At 44.2% G+C, this 27,053-nt stretch overlaps 6 non-coding genes across 6 annotated transcripts; all 6 read left to right on the top strand.

The window, feature by feature from the left end:
- The first annotated feature begins 5,466 nt into the window (after positions 1 to 5,466).
- Positions 5,467 to 5,549, top strand: TRNAL-UAG (transfer RNA leucine (anticodon UAG)). The gene has a single exon. It is a non-coding gene; the product is annotated as a tRNA-Leu (tRNA).
- A 5,201-nt stretch (positions 5,550 to 10,750) lies between these two features.
- TRNAL-UAG (transfer RNA leucine (anticodon UAG)) lies at positions 10,751 to 10,833 on the top strand. Its single transcript has one exon. It is a non-coding gene; the product is annotated as a tRNA-Leu (tRNA).
- A 2,810-nt stretch (positions 10,834 to 13,643) lies between these two features.
- On the top strand, positions 13,644 to 13,726 carry TRNAL-AAG (transfer RNA leucine (anticodon AAG)). Its single transcript has one exon. It is a non-coding gene; the product is annotated as a tRNA-Leu (tRNA).
- Positions 13,727 to 18,310: 4,584 nt separating this feature from the next.
- On the top strand, positions 18,311 to 18,393 carry TRNAL-UAG (transfer RNA leucine (anticodon UAG)). Its single transcript has one exon. It is a non-coding gene; the product is annotated as a tRNA-Leu (tRNA).
- Positions 18,394 to 21,599: 3,206 nt separating this feature from the next.
- Positions 21,600 to 21,682, top strand: TRNAL-AAG (transfer RNA leucine (anticodon AAG)). The gene has a single exon. It is a non-coding gene; the product is annotated as a tRNA-Leu (tRNA).
- Positions 21,683 to 25,414: 3,732 nt separating this feature from the next.
- TRNAL-AAG (transfer RNA leucine (anticodon AAG)) lies at positions 25,415 to 25,497 on the top strand. Its single transcript has one exon. It is a non-coding gene; the product is annotated as a tRNA-Leu (tRNA).
- The last annotated feature ends 1,556 nt before the right edge of the window (positions 25,498 to 27,053 follow it).

The following is a 27,053-nucleotide window of genomic DNA, read 5'->3' as shown; positions in this document are numbered from 1 at the left end:
AGAAAAGGAATGTATAAGACAAACTAAATGAATGAAAGACACAAATGAACCAATGAAATTAACCGAAGAAGAAAAATTAGAATTTAAAAAGAACAATAAATGTCATATTTGTGAGGAGGAAATTGAGGGAGAGGTCAAAGTTAGGGATCATTGTCATCTTACTGGTAAATATAGAGGTCCCGCTCATTCCTGTTGTAATCTTAATTATAAATTTCCTTCTTTTATTCCAGCCTTTCTTCAAAACAGCACCAACTATGAAAATCATCTATTTATAAATGAACTTTTAAAAAGACCAGGGAATATTTCTGCCATAACAAACACAAGTCAAAATATATTTCATTTAAAAAATGATATTCACAAAACCTTTAACTCGTATTAGGTTTCTAGATTCTTACAAGTTTATGGGAACACCACGAGCCTACCGAGCATCAAATATAAGCTCCACGGGCTCTTTTCCAAATCTTAATTCATTCTTTCCAAAAGAGGAAATTCTAACTAAAGAGGAAATTCAGATTAAAGAGAGAATTCAAAGTAAAGAGGAAATTCTAATTAATGAGGAAATTAATGAAGAAATTCTAACTGAAGATGAAATTCTAATTATAAAGAAAATTTGAACAATGAATGAAATTCTAACTAAAGAGGAAATTCTGATTAAAGATGAAATTCTGATTAAAGAGGGAATTCTAACTAGAGAGGAAATTCAAACAAGGAATGAAATTCAAAGTAAAGAGAAAATTGTTACAAGTAAGGGAACTTATCCTTATGATTATATGGATTCATTTATGAGATTTAAAGAATCACAACTTCCTTCAAAATAAAGTTTCTATAATAACCTTTATGAAGAAGAGATACGTGATAAGGAATATAAACATGCACAAGAAATTTGGAAAATATTTAAGATAAAAAACCTTGGAGAATATCATGATTTGTATCTAAAAACAGATGTTTTATTGTTAGCTGATGTGTTTGAAGCTTTGAGATCACTCTGTCATAATAAAAATTGTTATGGATTAGATCCTGCCCACTATTTCACAGCTTCTGGTTTAGCTTGGAGTGCAATGTTGAAAATGACAAAACACGAGAAATATTTAATCAGTGATGTAGATATGCTTTTGATGATTGAGAAGTCTAAGAGAGGTGGAATATCAAAAGTATGTTCAAAAAGATATGCTAAAGCAAATAATAAATATCTTCCAAATTATGATAGTGAAAAAGATAGTAATTATTTGATGTATTTTGATGCTAATAATTTGTATGGATGGGCAATGTCTCAATCTCTGCCTTATGGTAAATTAGGGTGGGTGGAAGAAAAGGATTATGAAAAGACTTTGATGAATATTGTTATTTCTTCTCAAGAGGAATTGAATGAGGAAGAAGAAGGTTATTATTTTGAAGTTGATTTGAGGTACCCAAGTGATCTTCATAAAAAGCATAAAGACCTTCCTTTTGCATGTGAGAAAGAAACCCCAAAGAAAGAATGGTTAAGCGATTATCATAAAAGTTTTAATATTATAGGCAAATCAACAGAACAGTTATTAACAACATTCTATGACAAAGAGGGATATGTTTTGCATCAGAGAAGCTTGAAACAGTTTTGGGAGAAGGATTGAGAGTAGCTAAAATTCATAGAGTTTTAAAATTTAAACAAAGACCTTGGATGAAAAAGTATATTAAATTCAATACAGATATGAGAACAAATACAAAAGTAAAATTTGAAGGGGAATTCTAAAAATTGATGAATAATGCTGTCTTTGGCAAGACAATGGAGAATGTTCGAAACAGGCAAAATATTAGATTTGCAACATCTTGGAAAGAAGCTTCCAGATTGATAAATAAACCAAGTTTTGAGAGAGAAGAGGTTTTTTCAGAGAACTTTTCTGCTATTCATTTGGAAAAGGAAAGTATTGTAATGGATAAACCAATTTATATTGGAACAGCAGTTCTTGATTTATCAAAGATATTGATGTATGATTATTTGTATAATGACTTAAAGAAAGAGTATGGTGAAAATGTTTCATTGTTGTATATGGACACTGATAGTTTTATTCTAGATATAAAAACTGATGATGTTTATAAAGATATGAAGAAAAATATTAGAGTAAATGAAACAAGTAATTTTAGGAAGAAGAGTGAGTTATTTTCAAAAAAGAATGAAAAGGTTATTGGGAGGTGAAGGATGAGTTGGGTGGAAACGTAATGAGTGAGTTTATTGGATTGAGAGCAAAGGCATATGCGATAATAAGTATAGTGATCAGATTGATAAACTGTTAAAGGGAATAAAGAAATATGTAATAAAGAAATCAATAACTTTTGGAAATTATTATAATTGTTTTATGAATAAGAAAGAAGAATATAGGAAAATGAATACAACAAGAAGTTATAAACATAAGATATATAGTGAAGAAGTAAATAAAAAGGCATTAGGAGCCTTTGACGATAAGAGATTTATTTTAGATAATGGAATAGATTGTGTTCCATATGGATATTGTATGATAGAGTGTATATAATAGATTGTGTTCCATATGGATACAAGTTTTAACGAAATAGAATATGGGTTAGGGGTTTTAAGGGCTACCGCCGCCTTTTTCACAATATATAAATGGTCGAACCAAGTATTAATCAAACTAAAAAGTGGAGAAAATCTGTCTTGCTTTATAAATGGAAAGCATAATGAATGTGAAAAATATCAAATTCGTCTTATTGAAAAAATAACTAAAACAAAGGTAAATTAAACAAATTATCAAATCAATTAAAAACTAGTAAGTTCGAGGATGCAAAGAAAAAAATAAATATACTTCAATGGACTGAAAACTTTGATGGTTATCAATTGAACAATGGAAAAATAATTTACTTCAATCTCAAAATGATATACAACTCAGGGGGAGGTCAGATGAGATCAATGAGAGAAGCATATCATTTCATAATGACACAAAAGGGGTATCTTGAAAAATATAAAGATTCAAATGTTTTATTTTTAAATATTTTAGGTGGTGATTATTGTGCATTGGTGATTTGTGAATAAATGAAATTGATGGTGACTAAACAATATGCATTGGTGATTTGAAAAAAGCGCTCCTCGGCTAAAAGGGGAGGCTATTAAAATCTCCATTCACTTACATGTTTTAGATGTTTCAACAGCAGCGAATTCAACAGGTTGGGATAAAAAGGTTTATTTTTTAGGGGAAAAAATATGAATCGCTGAGAATCCCCCATTCATTAACATGGGGGAAAGTGAGCCAGAATCAGTATATTTATGTTGCCAAAACGAAGTTTTTGCACGATATGTAAGTCAGCTTGTATGTTTTTTTTTTTTTTTTTTTTTTTTTTGTCTGTAATCACGTATAAAAAATTCTGCAGAGCACAGTTATCATCGGAAATTTTTGTAACTTCGCATATCAGAGGCCTATAGAGGTCCCTTTCAGTGTACAAAATTTTGAAGGTCAAGGTCAAAGGTCAAGGTCACTTTGGCGCAAATCAGGGGAGTCGACGAAACCCTTATTTTTTGAGTAATTTTGATCGGATCGTCTTCAAACTTCATGGGAATATAGTTCATGGTCTGGCGCTCAGCTGATTATTTTTTGGTGGCGATTGGCCTTGACCTTCATATGTTTTTTTTGTTTGTTTGTTTGTTTTTTTGGTCTGTAATCACGTATAAATCACTCTGCAGAGCACAGTTGTCATTGGAAATTTTTGTAACTTCGCATATCAGAGGCCTATAGAGGTCCGTTTCAGCGCATAACATTTTGAAGGTCAACGTCAAAGGTCAAGGTCACTTTGTCGCAAATCAGGGGAGTCGACGAAACCCTTATTTTTTGAGTAATTTTGATTGGATCGTCTTCAAACTTCATGGGAATATAGTTCATGGTCTGGCGCTCAGCTGATTAATTTTTGGTGGTGATTGGCCTTGACCTTCATGTTTAGCGCCTGAGGTCAAACATATTTGACCCCAAGGTCAAATTTTCAAGTTTTAGGAACCATATCGTGTAGTACCTCAAATTAAACACCTCGATGAGTGCTTTCTAGGTATGTCAAGCTTAAGACATTATGACGTCATTTGGTGACGTTATGAGGCAAAAGCATGTTTTTCATGGTAACTCTGTAGAACGATTCTCATCGGAATCTCTCTTTGGCAGATATTCCTCAAAGAGTCGCTCCTGGTGTATAGTAGCTCTGTTCATTTTCATGGTTACTCTGTTGAACGATTCTCATCGGAATCTCTTGGAGGCAGATATTCCTCAAGGAGTCGCTCCTGGTGGATAGCAGCTCTGTTCACCTCAGTGTGACCTTAAAGAAGTCACAAGTGGTCACCTTTTGGCAAAATACGGGTCACCCTGCGGGTGACATTGGTTTATCACCCTATTGAGATCCTTATGACCCTTGAAATCCCGAAAATCCATGAAAGGCTTGAAGACCCCAAAAGACCCGTAAAACTACAAAGACCCTCAAAACCCCAAAGACCCATAATACCCCAAATACCCTGAAGAACATTTAGACCCATAAAAACTTTAAGATATTTTTGACCAATATGATCCATGAATACACCAACAACTCGAAAGACCCCTCAGATATTTTAAGACACTAAAGACCCCCAATACCCTTTACAACCACAAAGACCCTTTAAACCCTAAAGATCCTATGGGACTCTTCAAGACCCTAAGACCCAAAAGACCCGATTAGCACCCTAATAGTTCCTTAAGACACCTTGGAACCTGTTACACATGTCTGTGGGGCTTGTGCAATAACACTTGAGGGACACCAGTGATAATACAAAGGCCCCCAATGAGTAAACCACATCAGGACCAAGCTATGTGGGTGGAAAATATAATAAATTAATTAATTTCTCTTTTTTCAGATTCTGCTTATCTTGGTTTTTGGCATGGGGAACTTCTACCTGGCAATGAGCCAAGACCCACGTGATGAAGAGGAAAGCCCGACGTGGCAAGGAGGCAAGTCCCACGTGGAAAAGAGGCAAGAATCACATCGCAAAGCGAAAAGTCCCATGTGACAATGAGGCAAATCCAAAGTGTCAAAGAGGAAAGTCCCACATATCAAAAAAGAAGTCCCACGTGACAATGACATAATACCCACGTGTCGAAGAAGCAAGTCTCACATGTCGAAGAGGCAAATCCCACGTGATAAAGAGGCCAGTCCCACGTGACAAAGGAAAGTCCCTCGTGGAAGAGTTAAGTCTCACTTGCTGAAGAGGTAAGTCCCTCGTGACAAAGAGGAAAGTCCCTCGTGGCTAAGAGTTAAGTCTCACGTGCTGAGGAGGAAAGTCCCACGTGTTTGAGAGTCAAGTCCCACGTGTAAAGGTGATGCATCGAATTTATTTATATATTAACTCCATGAATGCATCGTCAGAAAATGATTTTCTCTCCCTCCAAATGTTAAAATGTTGAACAATTTTTCAAAAAGCAATCAAACTTTAAATTCTCAAAAATCATACATGTCGAGCAACATCAACAAGTCAGGATGGCCGAGCGGTCTAAGGCGCTGCGTTTAGGTCGCAGTCTCCTCTGGAGGCGTGGGTTCGATTCCCACTTCTGACATGTTTTTCTTTCAACACACTCCGTGACGTCATGGTTGGAGTGTCTGCTATGAGTGGGAGCGCGATGTCCTGAACCACGTTGGAGTCACAGTGAAGTCTATTTCAAGGTTAACTGCTGCATCTTCAACCAAGAAGAAACAACAATCGTCTGGTAATAATGGCACAAGCTTCGATGGGCCTCCTGCCCTCCTGCATTGAAGTTCCTTGTTGGGGAAATGATGTTATTTTATGTTTTTATAATCCAACGTTGTGATTGCAGAATCAGTGCTTTGTCTCACAGTCGTTGATTGTCTGTACATTTAGAATTTGTTTTGTATCCACTGTTGAGGCTCGTGGTGAAGTTTGAACACAGAGTGGACCATGATGTGACAGAACAAAAATAGCAGTAAAAACAGAGGGGGGTACACACTGATATCAGGGTTGGGGGACAAAATGGATGAACACGTGGAGGGATGAGGGACATGGGAATGAATTGGAGTAAGGGGAGTTAGATACAGGAGGTGAACAAGATGGATACAGCTGCAAACTCTCAAACAGAGACGTGGAAGGAAAAAATGGAAACCCAGAAAGAAGTTGCCTGAGGCAGGGTTGATGGGGGTTAAAAATATAATAATTATCGAATGGGGATGCATCTGTAACAGTCGCAGTAAAATGCATGGACAACATTGGCAGTTGAGGAGAGAGGGGTGGACCCCATGTTGCACCGCCCCGATGTTGAAACACCATTTCACGGTGGGCAGCATATGTGGCTCAGAGCTTTGGCATTCATACATACCAAGTGCAACAGAATTAACCATAAGTCCATTAAATAATTTAAATTCCTTCATTATCTCAAACTTTTTTAATAAACCCTTAAAGACCCTTTTGACTTTGAAGAGTCTCTCCACTCCAATGACACATGAGACCCTTATTGTGGTGTAGTGATAGAAGATGCGTAGCAGGCAGACACGAGCGGGGGAACAGTCGAGCCGGGCTGTGTTGCACAAGCGCGAGCGCGAGCGTACTCTGCCCGTGGCTCTCCTTTATTACGTATGCACACGCACAAGCCGCGTTCGACTACTGCATTCCTACGACGCCTCAGGCGGCGCACACACCTTATATCCCTTGCAGATACGATGACCACTCCGACCACTCCCACACCACCATGCCCTTCCCCGTAGGCCCGCAGACTCCACCACACTCCTCCCCCCTAAAACTATGATTATTAAATGATCACCATTATAAGAAGCATAAACAACATTAAGGACTTCGGTATAATAACCATGAAAATAAAATGAAAACAGCGAAGTATAACAGCACACCACATCATATAATGCGTGAAAGCGCGTTAATGGAGCTGCCCCGACCAGATTCCGAAGACACAGCACCTCCCAAACTCTGGCCGCGTTACCGATATGAAGCAGCAAGGCGAAAAGCACAGCAGCCATCCCCAGCAGAAACGCCCCCAGGCGGCTCATGCTGACATGGCCCTCGCCGAGGTCGTGGTGATCTTTCGAGCCAACCTCCCCCGGCACCATCAAACGCCTCCGGCCCACTCCCCCCAGGCAGACGAGAGGTAGATAAACATTCCGAGGCCGGAAGCCCGCTGTCTGGAAGCCGTGGCACCAGCGGCAGCCTTGATCGACCTTGGCCGGGGGCGCTGAACAGCGCCGCTGGCTGTACGCACTTAATGCTCCAAAACAACCCACGCACCACAATCAGTTGAGACGCTAACGCCCGTCTAAACGGCCTTGAGCGAACACAGAGAGCTGCGCTCGCAACCAGAGGTGGGGGTAACACCGACCAGTGCACCAGTCTTGGTTCCGAGTCGATCTCCGAGACCCACACGGCAGCTAGACGGTCGCAATTCCATTTAAACCACACTTCAATCATAGGCTCGTTATAAATCACGACGAACATCACTCGAAGCATTGCAAACTCATTTTTCCGTACAGCGCGGTCTTTTGATAAACTCCCAGCACATGACAAAGCAACTACCTGCGGCCCGGGACAATGGAAGGCCAACCCAACCTTTTTATTCGCCACCACTGCTCCCAAAGCCCCCACATCATATTGATCATAATACCAACCCCATTGACTGATCTCCGCCAAATCCACTTTCACACGAGAACTGCTGGCATTTATTTCAACAACGTTAAACTGCATCACTAGAGCAAGGAAAAACACATATGCCATGAACAACAACCCACAACCCACATCACGAGTCCGCTTCTTGGTTGTCGACTCGATGTTGTGACTCGCGACTCCCTTTAACGCCACGGGCTCACCGCCACCTGTTGAAGCTGCCTGGACAACACCGGTGCGCATTGCCTCACGAATGCTGCCGAAGCGCGGGAACTCATCGCGAGCGAAGCGCGGGAACTCATCGCGAGAGCTGATACGGCTCTCGCCGCTCCCGAACCGCACATCACCTCCGCAGGCAGCAACGAACGGTCGCTCCCGCTGCATCGACGCGGCCCCCGCCGCCAGAGCCTCGCCCTCGGTACTCGATGAAGGCCTCGAAGAGAGCACTGGCACATCTGGAGGTACGAACCGGAGATCCAGTCCGAGGTGCGCCAGCCAGTCCCGACCGAAAAGGGCGGGCCCCTCCCCTCGTACAACGAACACCGTGAGTAGGGCGCTTCGCTCCGGTAAAGCACCGAGACGTCGGGCGCTGCAAGCGGCGCAACCGCTTCGCCGGTGTACGCGCGCGATGCGCGGGCAGCACGAGTGGACTCAATTCGACACCCGATCAGTGCCCCGATCACTTCGACATTCACTGGCATCGGTCCTGTCACCGTAGGACCAACTGAAACCAGGTTCAACATGGGCAGCATCTCCCGCTCCGGGTCGTTGGAATCTCCATGCTCAGGCTGCAAAACTCGACCCGGGATGGAAGGACCGCTTCGCACACCGCCATCTATGACTGTAATGATGGGCGATGACTCTCGGCGCACACCCCGTAGATGTCCTCGAGTGCTCAGACCGCCGTCCGAGTGACTGCATTGCAACGCTCGCCCACGACCCGCGCCGCAGACCGTGCGCGTGGCCGTGCGTGCCTGGCCCATCGCGCTGACCCCCGGACCATCTGCTGTGCCCCGACCATCGAGACCCCGGACATTCTTCAGAGCTTGCGCGACGTCCCACGCCGCGTTCGAGCCGAAACGCGTGTCCTCGTTCTTTAGCCGCGGCTCTGCAGAAATCATTCCCCCGATCTGACATGCCTCAATAAAACGAACACTGAGCGCGGCCGTTGCCCACTCGACATGGCCAAAATCGATTCCGACGAAGGCGGGCACGCGTACGTTTGCGTGCACCGACCCTCTGCCATGCTCGTGCTGGCGAGACCCTTGGCTCCGTAGCTTGGAAGCGCATGGGTCATTTGCCGCCCTGCACACGCCGATCCGAAGATCCTCGTCAGCCAACTGTGGTGTAGTGAAAGAAGATGCGTAGCAGGCAGACACGAGCGGGGGAACAGTCGAGCCGGGTTGTGTTGCACAAGCGTGAGCGCGAGCGTACTCTGCCAGTGGCTTTCCTTCATTACGTATGCACACGCACAAGCCGCGTTCGACTACTGCATTCCTACGACGCCTCAGGCGGCGCGCACACCTTATATCCCTTGCAGATACGATGACCACTCCGACCACTCCCACACCACCATGCCCTTCCCCGTAGGCCCGCAGACTCCACCACACTTATGACCTTTGAATCCCTGAAAATCCATGAAATGCTGAAAGACCCCAAAACACCCGTAAAACTACAAAGACCCTCGAAACCCCAAAGACGCAGAATACCCTAAATACCCTGAAGAACATTTAGGCCCATAAAAAGTTTAACATATTTTTGACCAATATGGTCCATGAATACACCAACAACTCTGAAGACCTCTCATATTTTAAGACCCTAAAGACACTTAAGACCCCCAATACACTTTGCGACCACAAAGACCCTTGAAACCCCAAAGACCCTATGGGACCCTTCAGAACCCAAATACCCAAAAGACTCGATGAGAACCCTAATAGTTCCGTAAGACACCTTGGAACCTGTTACACATGTCTGAGGGGCTTCTGCAATAACACTTGAGGGACACCAGTGATAATACAAAGGCCACCAATGAGAAAACAACATCAGTTCCAAACTGTGTGGGTGGAAATATAATAAATTAATTAAGTTATCTTTTTTTCAGATTCTGCTCATCTTGGTTTGTGGCATGGGGAAACTTCTACCTGGCAATGAGCCAAGACCCACGTGATGAAAAGGAAAGCCCGACGTGGCAAGGATGTAAGTCCCACTTGGAAAAGAGGCAAGAATCACATCGCAAAGCGGAAAGTCCCACATGACAATGAGGAAAATCCAAAGTGTCGAAGAGGAAAGTCCCACATATCGAAGAAAGAAGTCCCAAGTGACAATTACATAATTCCCACGTGTCGAAGAAGCAAGTCTCACATGTCGAAGAGGTAAATCCCACATGATAAAAAGGCTTGTCCCATGTGACAAGGAGGAAAGTCCCTCGTGGCAAAGAGCAAAGTCCCTCGTGCTGAAGATGCAAGTACAACGTGACAAAGAGGCTAGTCCCACATGACAAAGAGGAAAGTTCCTCGTGGCAAAGAGGCAAGTCTCACGTGCTGAAGATGAAAGTAACACATGACAAAGAGGAAAGTCCCACATGCTGAAGAGTCAAGTCTCACGTGCTGAGGAGGAAAGACCCACGTGACAAAGAGGAAAGTCCTCGTGACAAAGAAGAAAGTCCCACGTGCTGAAGAGGAAAGTCCCACGTGCTGAAGAAGAAAGTCTCACGTGACAAAGAGGCAAGTCTCACGTGCTGAAGGGGAAAGTCCCACATGACAAAGAGGAAAGTCCCACGTGACAAAGAGGAAAGTCCCACGTGCTGAGGAGGAAAGTCCCACGTGACAAAGAGGAAAGTCCCTTGTGGCAAAGAGGCAAGTCTCACGTGCTGAAGAGGAAAGTCTGACGTGACAAAGAGGAAAGTCCCTCGTGGTAAAGAGGCAAGTCTCACGTGCTGAAGAGGAAAGTCCCACATGTTTGAGAGTCAAGTCCCACGTGTAAAGGTGATGCATCGAATTTATTTATATATTAACTCCATGAATGCATCGTCACAAAATGATTTTCTCTCCCTCCAAATGTTAAAATGTTGAACAATTTTTCAAAAATCAATCAAACTTTAAATTCTCAAAAATCATACATGTCGAGCAACATCAACAAGTCAGGATGGCCGAGCGGTCGAAGGCGCTGCGTTTAGGTCGCAGACTCCTCTGGAGGCGTGGGTTCGATTCCCACTTCTGACATGTTTTTCTTTGAACACACTCCGTGACGTCATGGTTGGAGTGTCTGCAATGAGTGGGAGCTCGATGTCCTGAACCACGTTGGAGTCACAGTGAAGTCTTTTTCAAGGTTAACTGCTGCATCTTCAACCAAGAAGAAACAACAATCGTCTGGTAATAATGGCACAGGCTTCGATGGGCCTCCTGCCCTCTTACATTGAAGTTCCTTGTTGGGGAAATGATGTTATTTTATGTTTTTATAATCCAACGTTTTGATTGCAGAATCAGTGCTTTGTCTCACAGTCGTTGATTGTCTGTACATTTAGAATTTGTTTTGTATCCACTGTTGAGGCTCGTGGTGAAGTTTGAACACCGAGTGGACCATGATGTGACAGAACAAAAATAGCAGTAAAAACAGAGGGGGGTACACACTGATGTCAGGGTTGGGGGACAAAATGGATGAACACGTGGAGGGATGAGGGACATGGGAATGAATCGGAGTAAGGGGAGTTAGATACAGGAGGTGAACAAGATGGATACAGCTGCAAACTCTCAAACAGAGAAGTGGAAGGAAAAAATGGAAACCCAGAAAGAAGTTGCCTGAGGCAGGGTTGATGGGGGTTAAAATATAATAATTATTGAATGGGGATGCATCTGCAACAGTCGCAGTAAAATGCATGGACAACATTGACAGTTGAGGAGAGAGGGGTGGACCCGATGTTGCACCGCCCCGATGTTGAAACACCATTTCACGGTGGGCAGCATATGTGGCTCAGAGCTTTGGCATTCATACATTCCAATTGCAACAGAATTAATCATAAGTCCATAAAATAATTTAAATTCCTTCATTATCTCAAACTTTTTGAACAAACTTTTAAAGACCCTTTTGACTTTGAAGAGTCTCTCCACTCCAATGACACATGAGACCATTATGACCCTTGAATCCCCGAAAATCCATGAAATGCTTAAAGACCCCAAAAGACCCGTAAAACTACAAAGACCCTCGAAACCCCAAAGACGCAGAATACCCTAAATACCCTGAAGAACATTTAGACCCATAAAAAGTTTAACATATTTTTGACCAATATGGTCTATGAATACACCAACAACTCTAAAGACCTCTCAGATATTTTAAGACCCTAAAGACACTTAAGACCCCCAATACACTTTGCGACCACAAAGACCCTTAAAACCCCAAAGACCCTATGGGACCCTTCAGAACCCAAATCCCAAAAAGACTCGATGAGAACCCTAATAGTTCCCTAAGACACCTTGGAACCTGTGACACATGTCTGAGGGGCTTCTGCAATAACACTTGAGGGACACCAGAGAGAATACAAAGGCCGCCAATGAGAAAACAACGTCAGTTCCAAACTGTGTGGGTGGAAAATATAATAAATTAATTAAGTTATCTTTTTTTCAGATTCTGCTCATCTTGGTTTGTGGCATGGGGAAACTTCAACCTGGCAATGAGCCAAGACCCACGTGATGAAGAGGAAAGCCCGCCGTGGCAAGGATGTAAGTCCCACTTGGAAAAGAGGCAAGAATCACATCGCAAAGCGGAAAGTCCACCATGACAATGAGGAAAATCCAAAGTGTCGAAGAGGAAAGTCCCACATATCGAAGAAAGAAGTCCCAAGTGACAATTACATAATTCCCACGTGTCGAAGAAGCAAGTCTCACATGTCGAAGAGGTAAATCCCACATGATAAAGAGGCTTGTCCCACGTGACAAGGAGGAAAGTCCCTCGTGGCAAAGAGCAAAGTCCCACGTGCTGAAGATGCAAGCACAACGTGACAAAGAGGCTCGTCCCACATGACAAAGAGGAAAGTTCCTCGTGGCAAAGAGGCAAGTCTCACGTGCTGAAGAGGAAAGTCCCACATGACAAAGAGGAAAGTCCCACATGCTGAAGAGTCAAGTCTCACGTGCTGAGGAGGAAAGACCCACGTGACAAAGAGGAAAGTCCTCGTGACAAAGAGGAAAGTCCCACGTGCTGAAGAGGAAAGTCTCATGTGACAAAGAGGCAAGTCTCACGTGCTGAAGGGGAAAGTCCCACATGACAACGAGGCGAGTCCCACGTGACAAAGAGGAAAGCCCCTCGTGGCAAAGAGGTTAGTCCCACGTGACAAAGAGGAAAGTCCCACATGACAACGAGGCTCGTCCCACGTGAAAAAGAGGCGAGTCCCATGTGACAAAAAGGCTCGTCCCACGTGACAAAGAGGATCGTCCCACGTGACAAAGAGGAAAGTCCCTCGTGGCAAAGAGGCTCGTCCCACGTGACAAAGGGGCTCATCCCACCTGACAAAGAGGCTCGTCCCACGTGACAAAAAGGAAAGTCCCACGTGACATAAAGGAAAGTCCCACGTGACAAAGAGGAAAGTCTCACGTGACAAAGAGGCCAGTCCCACGTGACAAAGAGGCAAGTCTCACGTGCTGAAGGGGAAAGTCCCACATGACAAAGAGGAAAGTCCCACGTGACAAAGAGGAAAGCCCCTCGTGGCAAAGAGGTTAGTCCCACGTGACAAAGAGGAAAGTCCCACGTGACAAAGAGGCAAGTCTCTTGTGCTGAAGAGGTAAGTCGCTCGTGACAAAGAGGAAAGTCCCTCGTGGTAAAGAGGCAAGTCTCATGTGCTGAAGAGGAAAGTCCCACGTGTTTGAGAGTCAAGTCCCACGTGTAAAGGTGATGCATCGAATTTATTTATATATTAACTCCATGAATGCATCGTCAGAAAATGATTTTCTCTCCCTCCAAATGCAAAAATGTTGAAAAATTATTTAAAAAGTAATCAAACATTAAATTCTCAACAATCGTACACGTCAAGCAACAACAACAAGTCAGGATGGCCGAGCGGTCTAAGGCGCTGTGTAAAGGTCGCAGTCTCCTCTGGGGGCGTGGGTTCGAATCCCACTTCTGACATCATTGTCTTTTAACACACTCCGTGACGTCATGGTTGGAGTGTCTGCTCTGAGTGGGAGCTCAATGTCTTGAAACCATTCGTGAGCCAGATCGCAGCAATTTTTGAGAGGAATCATTCAAATGATGATACAAGCATCAAATTTAGCACATTTGTTCTCAGGGGATTCCAATCAAATCTGCCTGATTGGCCATTTGAAAATCCAAATTTTGAAGAAAAAAAAAAACTTCAAAAAAGTCAAGATCACGAATCAATGTTGGATGCTGGCTGAGATTGGTGAATGTTTCAGAAACATCATCAAAGACGTTCCAAGTCTGCCATGCAGTTTTCTTCCCTTTTCCACGGAAGGGAGACACGACGTCACATCCAGTGAACGCATGGAAGTATGGGATCCCTCGAGTTTTCTCAGGCCCTATTGCAGAAACTACCTCATGGACTGGAATCCATCGCGCCTTGGCTCCTTGGCCAAAGGCAATCCACATGTTCTCAAGACCGAGTTCCTGTAAGGATGGCAGTGCAGATATTGCTATGACTAGTACGCCCATGTCATTAGCCTTAATGATGATGGACTTGCTACCATCCGTCGTTGCATCCCTGGCGTGTACAAATATTCGAGTGTCAGCTTCTTCATGACAACATGGAGACACAGCATCCAGTGACTTCCTTGTGTTGCTCATGGCATCTTCTCCTTTTGTGACAATGACTGTGCTTGTCGTCTGTGCTTCACACATCTTTTCCGCAAGGAAGTGAAACAGCTCAGTCTTGTTGCTGTCATCTCGAAGAAAGCTGCTCCAGTTACTTGGGGTCTTACTGGTTCCTGTCACTTATTCTGATTCCTTGCCACCTTTTCGACCTTGCCTCGGACTTCAGACTTGACTTCTTGTACACATCAAACACTATGTCCACCCTCTCGTACCTGGCACCATAGGATTCCACCTTTGGGATGATGTCTTCTTTAGCATGGTCATCAAATATCTTTGAAGTGCGTTTAGGGAGGGCATTGATAAGTGCTGAGCCATCAATGATGACTGCATCTTTTTTTTTCTTCAAATTTTTCAAAATTTGGATTTTCAAATGGCCAATCGGGCAGATTTGATCAGAAAGCCCTGCAGAACAGAAATGCCAAATTTGATGCTTGCATAATAATTTGCACGATTTTTCTACTATCTACGACACTTCATGTCGGAGTCACAGTGAAGACTTTTTCAAGGTTAACTGTTGCATCTTCAACCAAGAACAAACAACAATCGTCTGGAAATAATGGCACAGGCTATGATGGGCCTCCTGCCTTCCTCCATTGAAGTTCCTTTTTTTAGGAACTGATGTTATTTTATGATTTTATAATCTAACGTTGTGATTGCAGAATCGGTGCTTTGTCTCACAGTCGTTGATTGTCTGTACATTTCGAATTTGTTTTGTATCCACTGTTGAGGCTCGTGGTGGAGTTTGAACACAGAATGGACCATGATGTAACAGAACAAAAATAGCAGTAAAAAAGAGGGGGGTACACACTGATATCAAGGTTAGGGGACAAAATGGATGAACACGTGGAGGGATGAGGGACATGGGAATGAATGGGAGTAAGGGGAGTGAGACACAGGAGGTGAACAAGATGGATACAGCTGCAAACTCTCAAACAGAGAAGTGGAAGGAAAAAATGGAAACCCAGAAAGAGGTTGCCTGAGGGAGGGTTGATGGGGGTTAAAAAGATCATAATTATTGAATGGGGATTCATCTGTAACAGTCGCTGTAAAATGCATGGACAACATTGACAGTTGAGGAGAGAGGGGTGGACCCGATGTTGCACCGCCCCGATGTTGTGACACAATTTCACGGTGGGCAGCATAAGTTGCTCAGAGCTTTGGCATTCAGTCTTACCAAGAGGGCAACTTAACTAACTGTAAGTCCATGAAATAATTTAAATTCCTTCATTGTCTCAAACTTTTCTGATGAACCCCAAAAGACCCTTGAGACCTTGAAGACCCTTTCGACTACAAAGACATTTAAGAACCTAATGATCAATGAGACCCCTAAATTCCATAAAATGCTTGAAGACCCCGAAAAACTCATAATACCCTAAATAAGTCGAAGACCATTTAAACCCATAAGACATTTAAGATTCATTGGACCCATAATATCCTTGAATACTCCCAAAACTCTGAAGACCCCTCAGATATTTTGAGACGCTTCAGACACTTAAGACCCCCAATACCATTGAAGACCCCAAAGACCCTTAAAACTCCAAAGACCCTTTCGGATCGTTCAGAGACCTAAGACCTTATAGACCCGATTAGACCACCAATAGTTCCCTAAGACCCTAAGAAACCTGTTAGACATGTCTGAGGACCGTCTGCAATAACACTTGAGGACCACCAGTGATAATACAAAGGCCCCCAATGAGTAAACCACATCAGTACCAAGCCATGCAGGTGGAAAATATAATTAATTAATTGATTTTTCCTTTTTTTTCAGGTTCTGCTCGTCTTGGTTTGTTATGGAGAAAGTTTTACATGGCAATGATTCAAGTCCCACAGGACGAAGAGGAAAGTCCCACGTGATGAAGAGACAGGTCCCACATGGCAAAAAGTCAAGGCGTATGAGGCAAAGAGGCAAGTTCCACATGATGAAGAGGCAAGTCCTATGTAACAAAGAGGCAAGTCCCATGTGATATAGAGGCAAGTCTCCCGTGGCAAAGAGAAAACTCCCACATGAGGAAGTGGCAAGTCCCACATGGCAGAGTCATGTCCCACGTGGCAAAGAGGCAAGGGCCCGTGACAAAGAGGCAATATCCACGTGGCGAAGAGGCAAGTCCCACATGGCAAAGAGTCATGTACCACGTGGCAAAGAGGCATGACCCATGTGTCGAAGAGGAAAGTCCCACATCACAAAGAGGAAAGTTCCACGTGATGACGAGGCAAGGCCAACGTCACAAAGAGGTGAGTTCCACGTGACGAAGAGGCAAGTCCCATGTGTCGAAGAGGAAGGTCCCATGTCACAAAGAGGCAAGTTCCACGTGACAAAGAGGCAAGGCCCACGCAGCAAAGAGGGAAGTCCCATGTATTGAAGTGGCAAGTACCACGTGTTGAAGAGATAAGTCCTTCTTGGTGAAAGGCAAGTCCCACGTGTCAAAGAGACAAGTCCCACGTGTCGAAGAGACAAGTCCTTCTTGGCAAAGGGAAAATTCCATGTGTTGAAGTGGCAAGTCCCAAGTGTTGAAGTGGCAAGTCCCACCTGTCAAAGAGACAAGTCCCTCATGGTGATAAGACAAATCACACTTGTTGAAGAAGAAATTCCAACGTGTCGAAGAGCCAAGTCCCACGTAGCAAAGAGGCAAGTCCCACATGTCAAAGAGGCAAATCCTACTTGTCAAAGAGGAAAATCCCACATGACAAAGAGGCAAATACCATATGGCGAAGAGGCAAGACCCAAGTAACAATGAGTTGAGTCACAAGTCTCAAAGAGGAAAGTCCCACATGTCAAAGATGCAACTCCAATGTGACAATGAGGCATTTCCCACATGCTGAAGAGGCAAGTCCCACATAGCGAACAGGGAAGTCCCACGTTTTGCAGAGATAAGTCCTTCTTGGTGAAGAGCCAAGTCGCATGTGGCAAAGAGGCAACTCACACAAGTCAAAGAGCCAAGTCCCCCGTGTTTAAGAGCCAAGTCCCACATGACAAAGATGCACGTTCCTCGTGTTGAAGAGGCAACTCCCATGTGGCGAAGAGGTAACTCCCACGAATTTGAAAGGCAAGTCTCAAGTGATAAAGAGACAAGACCCACGTAGTGAAGAGCCAAGTACCAAGTCACAAAGAGGAAAGTCCCAAGTGTCGTAGACGCAAGTCCCACATGACAAATATGCAAATCCCACTTGTCGAAGAGGCAAATCCAACATTACAAAGAGGAAAATCCCAAATGGTGAAGAGGCAACTCCCATGTGACAATGAAGCATATCCTACATGTCGAAGATGCAACTCTCACATGGCGAAGAGGCAAGTACCATGCAGTGAAGTAGTAAGTCTCTTATCTTATCTTATCAAGTCGCTTATCTTGGTTTTTGGCATGGGGAACTTCTACCTGGCAATGAGCCAAGACCCACGTGATGAAGAGGAAAGCCCGACGTGGCAAGGAGGCAAGTCCCACGTGGAAAAGAGGCAAGAATCACATCGCAAAGCGAAAAGTCCCACGTGACAATGAGGCAAATCCAAAGTGTCAAAGAGGAAAGTCCCACATATCAAAAAAGAAGTCCCACGTGACAATGACAGAATACCCTCGTGTCGAAGAAGCAAGTCTCACATGTCGAAGAGGCAAATCCCACGTGATAAAGAGGCCAGTCCCACGTGACAAAGGAAAGTCCCTCGTGGCAAAGAGTTAAGTCTCACGTGCTGAAGAGGAAAGTCCCATGTGTTTGAGAGGCAAGTCCCACGTGTAAAGGTGATGCATCGAATTTATTTATGTCTTAACTCCATGAATGCATCGTCAGAAAATGATTTTCTCTCCCTCCAAATGTTAAAATGTTGAACAATTATTCAAAGAGCAATCAAACTTTAAATTCTCAAAAATCATACATGTCGAGCAACATCAACAAGTCAGGATGGCCGAGCGGTCGAAGGCGCTGTGTTTAGGTCGCAGTCTTCTCTGGAGGCGTGGGTTCGATTCCCACTTCTAACATGTTTTTCTTTTAACACACTCCGTGACGTCATGGTTGGAGTGTCTGCGATGACTGGGAGCTCGATGTCCTGAACCACGTTGGAGTCACAGTGAAGTCTATTTCAAGGTTAACTGCTGCATCTTCAACCAAGAAGAAACAACAATCGTCTGGTAATTATGGCACAGGCTTCCATGGGCCTCCTGCCCTCCGACATTGAAGTTCCTTGTTGGGGAAATGATGTTATTTTATGTTTTTATAATCTAACGTTGTGATTGCAGAATCAGTGCTTTGTCTCACAGCCGTTGATTGTCTGTACATTTAGAATTTGTTTTGTATCCACTGTTGAGGCTCGTGGTGAAGTTTGAACACAGAATGGACCATGATGTGACAGAACAAAAATAGCAGTAAAAACAGAGGGGATACACACTGATATCAGGGTTGGGGGACAAAATGGATGAACACGTGGAGGGATGAGGGACATGGGAATGAATCGGAGTAAGGGGAGTTAGATACAGGAGGTGAACAAGATGGATACAGATGCAAACTCTCAAACAGAGAAGTGGAAGGAAAAAATGGAAACCCAGAAAGAAGTTGCCTGAGGCAGGGTTGATGGGGGTTAAAAATATAATAATTATTGAATGGGGATGCATCTGTAACAGTCACAGTAAAATGCATGGACAACATTGACAGTTGAGGAGAGAGGGGTGGACCCGATGTTGCACCGCCCCGATGTTGAAACACCATTTCACGGTGGGCAGCATATGTGGCTGAGCTTTGGCATTCATACATTCCAAGTGCAACAGAATTAACCATAAGTCCATTGAATAATTTAAATTCCTTCATTATCTCAAACTTTTTTAATAAACCCTTAAAGACCCTTTTGACTTTGAAGAGTCTCTCCACTCCAATGACACATGAGACCCTTATGACCCTTGAATCCCCGAAAATCCATGAAATGCTTAAAGACCCCAAAAGACCCGTAAAACTACAAAGACCCTCGAAACCCCAAAGACGCAGAATACCCTAAAAACCCTGAAGAACATTTAGACCCATAAAAAGTTTAACATATTTTTGACCAATATGGTCCATGAATACACCAACAACTCTGAAGACCACTCAGATATTTTAAGACCCTAAAGACACTTAAGACCCCCAATACACTTTGCGACCACAAAGACCCTTGAAACCCCAAAGACCCTATGGGACCCTTCAGAACCCAAATACCCAAAAGACTCGATGAGAACCCTAATAGTTCCCGAAGACACCTTGGAACCTGTTACACATGTCTGAGGGGCTTCTGCAACAACACTTGAGGGACACCAGTGATAATACAAAGGCCGCCAATGAGAAAACAACATCAGTTCCAAACTGTGTGGGTGGAAAATATAATAAATTAATTAAGTTGTCTTTTTTTCAGATTCTGCTCATCTTGGTTTGTGGCATGGGGAAACTTCTACCTGGCAATGAGCCAAGACCCACGTGATGAAGAGGAAAGCCCGACGTGGCAAGGATGTAAGTCCCACTTGGAAAAGAGGCAAGGATCACATCGCAAAGCGGAAAGTCCCACATGACAATGAGGAAAATCCAAAGTGTCGAAGAGGAAAGTCCCACATATCGAAGAAAGAAGTCCCAAGTGACAATTACATAATTCCCACGTGTCGAAGAAGCAAGTCTCACATGTCGAAGAGGTAAATCCCACATGATAAAGAGGCTTGTCCCACGTGATAAGGAGGAAAGTCCCTCGTGGCAAAGAGCAAAGTCCCACGTGCTGAAGATGCAAGTACAACGTGACAAAGAGGCGAGTCCCACATGACAAAGAGGAAAGTTCCTCGTGGCAAAGAGGCAAGTCTCACGTGCTGAAGAGGAAAGTCCCACATGACAAAGAGGAAAGTCCCACATGCTGAAGAGTCAAGTCTCCTGTGCTGAGGAGGAAAGACCCACGTGACAAAGAGGAAAGTCCTCGTGACAAAGAGGAAAGTCCCACGTGCTGAAGAGGAAAGTCTCATGTGACAAAGAGGAAAGTCTCACGTGCTGAAGGGGAAAGTCCCTCGTGACAAAGCGGCTAGTCGGACGTGACAAAGAGGCGAGTCCCATGTGACAAAGAGGCTCGTCCCACGTGACAAAGGGGATCGTCCCACGTGACAAAGAGGAAAGTCCCTCGTGGCAAAGAGGCTCGTCCCACGTGACAAAGGGGCTCATCCCACGTGACAAAGAGGCTCGTCCCACGTGACAAAAAGGAAAGTCCCACGTGACAAAAAGGAAAGTCCCACGTGACAAAGAGGAAAGTCTCACGTGACAAAGAGGCTAGTCCCACGTGACAAAAAGGCAAGTCTCACGTGCTGAAGGGGAAAGTCCCACATGGCAAAGCGGAAAGTCCTCGTGACAAAGAGGAAAGTCCCACGTGCTGAAGAGGAAAGTCTCATGTGACAAAGAGGAAAGTCTCACGTGCTGAAGGGGAAAGTCCCTCGTGACAAAGAGGCTAGTCCGACGTGACAAAGAGGCGAGTCCCATGTGACAAAGAGGCTCGTCCCACGTGACAAAGGGGATCGTCCCACGTGACAAAGAGGAAAGTCCCTCGTGGCAAAGAGGCTCGTCCCACGTGACAAAGGGGCTCATCCCACGTGACAAAGAGGCTCGTCCCACGTGACAAAAAGGAAAGTCCCACGTGACAAAAAGGAAAGTCCCACGTGACAAAGAGGAAAGTCTCACGTGACAAAGAGGCTAGTCCCACGTGACAAAGAGGCAAGTCTCACGTGCTGAAGGGGAAAGTCCCACATGGCAAAGAGGAAAGTCCCACGTGACAAAGAGGAAAGCCCCTCGTGGCAAAGAGGTTAGTCCCACGTGACAAAGAGGAAAGTCTCTCGTGGCAAAGAGGCAAGTCTCACGTGCTGAAGAGGAAAGTCTGACGTGAGAAAGAGGAAAGTCCCACGAGACAAAGAGGCAAGTCTCTTGTGCTGAAGAGGAAAGTCCCTCGTGACAAAGAGGAAACTCCCTCGTGGTAAAGAGGCAAGTCTCACGTGCTGAAGAGGAAAGTCCCACGTGTTTGAGAGTCAAGTCCCACGTGTAAAGGTGATGCATCGAATTTATTTATATATTAACTCCATGAATGCATCGTCAGAAAATGATTTTCTCTCCCTCCAAATGTAAAAATGTTGAAAAATTATTTAAAAAGTAATCAAACATTAAATTCTCAACAATCGTACACGTCAAGCAACAACAACAACAAGTCAGGATGGCCGAGCGGTCTAAGGCGCTGCGTTAAGGTCGCAGTCTCCTCTGGAGGCGTGGGTTCGAATCCCACTTCTGACAACATTGTCTTTTAACACACTCCGTGACGTCATGGTTGGAGTGTCTGCTCTGAGTGGGAGCTCAATGTCTTGAAACCATTCGTGGGCCAGATAGCAGCAATTTTTGAGAGGAATCATTCAAATGATGATACAAGCATCAAATTTAGCGCATTTGTTCTCCAGGCTATTCCAATCAAATCTGCCTGATTGGCCATTTGAAAATCCAAATTTTGAAGAAATAAAAAAACTTCAAAAAAGTCAAGATCACGAATCAATGTTGGATGCTGGGATTGGTGAATGTTTCAGAAACATCATCAAAGACGTTCCAAGTCTGCCATGCAGTTTTCTTCCCTTTTCCACGGAAGGTAGACACGACATCACATCCAGTGAACGCATGGAAGTATGGGATCCCTCTGTCTTTCTCAGGCCCTATTGCAGAAACTTCCTCATGGACTGGAATCCATCGCGCCTTGGCTCCTTGGCCAAAGGCAATCCACATGCTCTCAAGACCGAGTTCCTGTAAGGATGGCAGTACAGATATTGCTATGACTAGAACGCCCATGTCATTAGCCTTAATGATGATGGACTTGCTACCATCCGTCGTTGCATCCCTGGCGTGTACAAATATTCGAGTGTCAGCTTCTTCATGACAACATGGAGACACAGCATCCAGTGACTTCCTTGTGTTGCTAATGGCATCTTCTCCTTTTGTGACAATGACTGTGCTTGTCGTCTGTGCTTCACACATCTTTTCCGCAAGAAAGTGAAACAGCTCAGTCTTGTTGCTGTCATCTTGAAGAAAGCTGCTCCAGTTACTTGGGGTCTTACTGGTTCCTGTCACTTATTCTGATTCCTTGCCACCTTTTCGACCTTGCCTCGGACTTCAGACTTGACTTCTTGTACACATCAAACACTACGTCCACCCTCTCGTACCTGGCACCATAGGATTCCACCCTTGGGATGATGTCTTCTTTAGCATGGTCATCAAATATCTTTGAAGTGCGTTTAGGTAGGGCATTGATAAGTGCTGAGCCATCAATGATGACTGCATCTTTTTTTTTTCTTCAAATTTTTCAAAATTTGGATTTTCAAATGGCCAATCGGGCAGATTTGATCAGAAAGCCCTGCAGAACAGAAATGCCAAATTTGATGCTTGCATAATAATTTGCACGATTTTTCTACTATCTACTGCACTTCATGTCGGAATCACAGTGAAGACTTTTTCAAGGTTAACTGTTGCATCTTCAACCAAGAACAAACAACAATCGTCTGGAAATAATGGCACAGGCTATGATGGGCCTCCGGCCCTCCTACATTGAAGTTCCTTTTTTTTAGGAACTGATGTTATTTTATGATTTTATAATCTAACGTTGTGATTGCAGAATCGGTGCTTTGTCTCACAGTCGTAGATTGTCTGTACATTTAGAATTTGTTTTGTATCCACTGTTGAGGCTCGTGGTGGAGTTTGAACACAGAATGGACCATGATGTAACAGAACAAAAATAGCAGTAAAAAAGAGGGGGGTACACACTGATATCAAGGTAAGGGGACAAAATGGATGAACACGTGGAGGGATGAGGGACATTGGAATGAATGGGAGTAAGGGGAGTTAGACACAGGAGGTGAACAAGATGGATACAGCTGCAAACTCTCAAACAGAGAAGTGGAAGGAAAAAATGGAAACCCAGAAAGAGGTTGCCTGAGGGAGGGTTGATGGGGGTTAAAAAGATCATAATTATTGAATGGGGATTCATCTGTAACAGTCGCTGTAAAATGCATGGACAACATTGACAGTTGAGGAGAGAGGGTGGACCCGATGTTGCACCGCCCCGATGTTGAAACACCATTTCACGGTGGGCAGCATATGTGGCTGAGCTTTGGCATTCATACATACCAAGTGCAACAGAATTAACCATAAGTCCATTAAATAATTTAAATTCCTTCATTATCTCAAACTTTTTTAATAAACCCTTAAAGACCCTTTTGACTTTGAAGAGTCTCTCCACTCCAATGACACATGAGACCCTTATGACCCTTGAATCCCCGAAAATCCATGAAATGCTTAAAGACCCCAAAAGACCCGTAAAACTACAAAGACCCTCGAAACCCCAAAGACGCAGAATACCCTAAAAACCCTGAAGAACATTTAGACCCATAAAAAGTTTAACATATTTTTGACCAATATGGTCCATGAATACACCAACAACTCTGAAGACCACTCAGATATTTTAAGACCCTAAAGACACTTAAGACCCCCAATACACTTTGCGACCACAAAGACCCTTGAAACCCCAAAGACCCTGTGGGACCCTTCAGAACCCAAATACCCAAAAGACTCGATGAGAACCCTAATAGTTCCCTAAGACACCTTGGAACCTGTTACACATGTCTGAGGGGCTTCTGCAATAACACTTGAGGGACACCAGTGATAATACAAAGGCCGCCAATGAGAAAACAACATCAGTTCCAAACTGTGTGGGTGGAAAATATAATAAATTAATTAAGTTATCTTTTTTTCAGATTCTGCTCATCTTGGTTTGTGGCATGGGGAAACTTCTACCTGGCAATGAGCCAAGACCCACGTGATGAAGAGGAAAGCCCGACGTGGCAAGGATGTAAGTCCCACTTGGAAAAGAGGCAAGAATCACATCGTAAAGCGGAAAGTCCCACATGACAATGAGGAAAATCCAAAGTGTCGAAGAGGAAAGTCCCACATATCGAAGAAAGAAGTCCCAAGTGACAATTACATAATTCCCACGTGTCGAAGAAGCAAGTCTCACATGTCGAAGAGGTAAATCCCACATGATAAAAGGCTTGTCCCACGTGACAAGGAGGAAAGTCCCTCGTGGCAAAGAGCAAAGTCCCACGTGCTGAAGATGCAAGTACAACGTGACAAAGAGGCTAGTCCCACATGACAAAGAGGAAAGTTCCTCGTGGCAAAGAGGCAAGTCTCACGTGCTGAAGAGGAAAGTCCCACATGACAAAGAGGAAAGTCCCACATGCTGAAGAGTCAAGTCTCACGTGCTGAGGCGGAAAGACCCACGTGACAAAGAGGAAAGTCCTCGTGACAAAGAGGAAAGTCCCACGTGCTGAAGAGGAAAGTCTCATGTGACAAAGAGGCAAGTCTCACGTGCTGAAGGGGAAAGTCCCACATGACAACGAGGCTAGTCCCACGTGACAAAGAGGAAAGCCCCTCGTGGCAAAGAGGTTAGTCCCACGTGACAAAGAGGAAAGTCCCTCGTGACAAAGAGGCTAGTCCGACGTGACAAAGAGGCGAGTCCCATGTGACAAAGAGGCTCGTCCCACGTGACAAAGAGGATCGTCCCACGTGACAAAGAGGAAAGTCCCTCGTGGCAAAGAGGCTCGTCCCACGTGACAAAGGGGCTCATCCCACGTGACAAAGAGGCAAGTCTCACGTGCTGAAGAGGAAAGTCTGACGTGACAAAGAGGAAAGTCCCACGTGACAAAGAGGCAAGTCTCTTGTGCTGAAGAGGAAAGTCCCTCGTGACAAAGAGGAAAGTCCCTCGTGGTAAAGAGGCAAGTCTCACGTGCTGAAGAGGAAAGTCCCACGTGTTTGAGAGTCAAGTCCCACGTGTAAGGGTGATGCATCGAAATTATTTATATATTAACTCCATGAATGCATCGTCAGAAAATGATTTTCTCTCCCTCCAAATGTAAAAATGTTGAAAAATTATTTAAAAAGTAATCAAACATTAAATTCTCAACAATTGTACACGTCAAGCAACAACAACAAGTCAGGATGGCCGAGCGGTCTAAGGCGCTGCGTTAAGGTCGCAGTCTCCTCTGGAGGCGTGGGTTCGAATCCCACTTCTGACATCATTGTCTTTTAACACACTCCGTGACGTCATGGTTGGAGTGTCTGCTCTGAGTGGGAGCTCAATGTCTTGAAACCATTCGTGGGCCAGATCGCAGCAATTTTTGAGAGGAATCATTCAAATGATGATACAAGCATCAAATTTAGCACATTTGTTCTCCAGGGGATTCCAATCAAATCTGCCTGATTGGCCATTTGAAAATCCAAATTTTGAAGAAAAAAAAAAACTTCAAAAAAGTCAAGATCACGAATCAATGTTGGATGCTGGCTGAGATTGGTGAATGTTTCAGAAACATCATCAAAGACGTTCCAAGTCTGCCATGCAGTTTTCTTCCCTTTTCCACGGAAGGTAGACACGACATCACATCCAGTGAACGCATGGAAGTATGGGATCCCTCTGTCTTTCTCAGGCCCTATTGCAGAAACTTCCTCATGGACTGGAATCCATCGCGCCTTGGCTCATTGGCCAAAGGCAATCCACATGCTCTCAAGACCGAGTTCCTGTAAGGATGGCAGTACAGATATTGCTATGACTAGTACGCCCGTGTCATTAGCCTTAATGATGATGGACTTGCTACCATCCGTCGTTGCATCCCTGGCGTGTACAAATATTCGAGTGTCAGCTTCTTCATGACAACATGGAGACACAGCATCCAGTGACTTCCTTGTGTTGCTAATGGCATCTTCTCCTTTTGTGACAATGACTGTGCTTGTCGTCTGTGCTTCACACATCTTTTCCGCAAGAAAGTGAAACAGCTCAGTCTTGTTGCTGTCATCTCGAAGAAAGTTGCTCCAGTTACTTGGGGTCTTACTGGTTCCTGTCACTTATTCTGATTCCTTGCCACCTTTTCGACCTTGACTCTGACTTCAGACTTGACTTCTTGTACACATCAAACACTACGTCCACCCTCTCGTACCTGGCACCATAGGATTCCACCCTTGGGATGATGTCTTCTTTAGCATGGTCATCAAATATCTTTGAAGTGCGTTTAGGTGGGGCATTGATAAGTGCTGAGCCATCAATGATGACTGCATCTTTTTTTTTTCTTCAAATTTTTCAAAATTTGGATTTTCAAATGGCCAATCGGGCAGATTTGATCAGAAAGCCCTGCAGAACAGAAATGCCAAATTTGATGCTTGCATAATAATTTGCACGATTTTTCTACTATCTACTGCACTTCATGTCGGAATCACAGTGAAGACTTTTTCAAGGTTAACTGTTGCATCTTCAACCAAGAACAAACAACAATCGTCTGGAAATAATGGCACAGGCTATGATGGGCCTCCTGCCCTCCTACATTGAAGTTCCTTTTTTTTAGGAACTGATGTTATTTTATGATTTTATAATCTAACGTTGTGATTGCAGAATCGGTGCTTTGTCTCACAGTCGTTGATTGTCTGTACATTTAGAATTTGTTTTGTATCCACTGTTGAGGCTCGTGGTGGAGTTTGAACACAGAATGGACCATGATGTAACAGAACAAAAATAGCAGTAAAAAAGAGGGGGGTACACACTGATATCAAGGTAAGGGGACAAAATGGATGAACACGTGGAGGG

The sequence above is a fragment of the Eptatretus burgeri genome, chromosome 2, assembly GCF_056783735.1.
Source record: "Eptatretus burgeri isolate ZD-2024b chromosome 2, Ebu_testis_v1, whole genome shotgun sequence".
Taxonomy (NCBI): domain Eukaryota; kingdom Metazoa; phylum Chordata; class Myxini; order Myxiniformes; family Myxinidae; genus Eptatretus; species Eptatretus burgeri.
Note: the sequence above shows the minus strand (reverse complement) of the source record. Positions and strands in the feature narration are given on the sequence as shown.